Here is a 1,589-nt window from a genome sequence, read left to right as displayed (position 1 = left end):
CAATGCCCGTTCTTTGCTAATGTTGGCATCAAAGCTACCTTTGCTAAAAACTCAAAACTCAATAAGAGTAATGAAATCAATCATAACTATTTTCCCAGTAAGTTATCATGTTATAATTTTAAACTTCAACCCATTAGCAGTAACGATATCATACTTTTTGTGAAATCATATGGAATAACAACCAACTCTTATGGTTCTGTCCCCCTCTCCGTTTGATGGCATCATCCATCCGTTACGCTTTTTGAGAGAGAGAACTTCCCTCCCCCCGGTGTTGATCCCTTACATCACTTGTGCATCATAAACACCTCTCTTGTGACGAGGTGTCTTCTTTCCACAGCATGGAAGCATTCCATCGTCGTCCCCATTTTCAAGAACGGGGAAGAAGAGGAGGAGGGAACGATGTAAGTAACTAAAGACCCATATCATTACTCCCATTATTGTCAAAAATCCTAGAAAAGTCTGTAGCCTCTCAACTCACTAAATTCCTGGAATTGAATGGTCTTCTCAGTGACAATCAACATGGTTTTTAGACCAAATCTATCCACCAATACAGCCCTCATTCAGGTAACCAATAAATGTTTTTATATGAGAATATGGATAGAAGGAAATTATCTTTGATCTCACTGTGTGATCTATCTAAAGCATTTGACAGTGTGAGTCATAAAATTTTAATAGGCAAATGTATGGAAATGGGAATAGAACCAACGTGGTTTGAAAGCTATTTGCAAAAGAGAACCCAGTCAGTCCGTATTGGCAATCACTTGTCCACTAAACATGAGGTATGTTATGGTGTCCCACAAGGATCTATTCTTGGCCCGATCCTATTTATAATCTATGTAAACGATCTGGCAAAACATGTATCCGACTGTTCTATAATTCAATATGCTGACGACACACAACTAATTCACACAGGTACTGTCGACAACTTAAGTAGCCTAATTGATAATGCCGAGCAATCTCTGATTAAGGTTAAAAGCTATTTTGTTCACAATGGACTACTGCTCAATGCCAAAAAGACGCAATGTATGTTTGTTGGGAGTCGTGCTCTTTTATCACGGATCCCGGATGAAACTAGAATACGTGTCGACGATAGCATCATTGTTCCCGCTGCTTCCGTGAAAAATCTAGGAGTCCACTTTGATAGCCATATGCTGTTCAGTGACCATATAGATGCAATCAGTAAAAAAATCTATGGAACCTTAATGTTCATAAACCGTATAAAGGACCACTTAAACAAAACTGCCACCATAACTGTGATGCATTCACTAATTCTTAGCTATATCAACTATGCTATTACCATATGGGGTGCTACTAACGACACGCAGCTACAGCGTGTCCAAAAACTGCAAAACTTTGCTGCAAAGGTAGCATTAGGTGGTGCGAGAAAGCAGGACCATGCAACACCCTACCTGCGAGAACTTGGGTGGCTTAAGATTAAAGAGAAATACCAATACGAGATTGCTTTAACTGTTTTCAAAACCTTCTCAAAGGATATTCCCAGCTGGGTGCTATCGTTCCCTTCGTTAAATGACGTATCGAATATAGAAACAAGGTATAAGGGACAACTATTCATTCCAAAAGTAAATACA

The sequence above is a fragment of the Penaeus japonicus genome, unplaced genomic scaffold, assembly GCF_977035675.1.
Source record: "Penaeus japonicus unplaced genomic scaffold, GWHDUDI00000001_assembly GWHDUDI00000030, whole genome shotgun sequence".
In the NCBI taxonomy this organism is placed as follows: domain Eukaryota; kingdom Metazoa; phylum Arthropoda; class Malacostraca; order Decapoda; family Penaeidae; genus Penaeus; species Penaeus japonicus.
The sequence above is the reverse complement of the archived record's forward strand: the minus strand, read 5'-3'. Positions refer to the sequence as shown.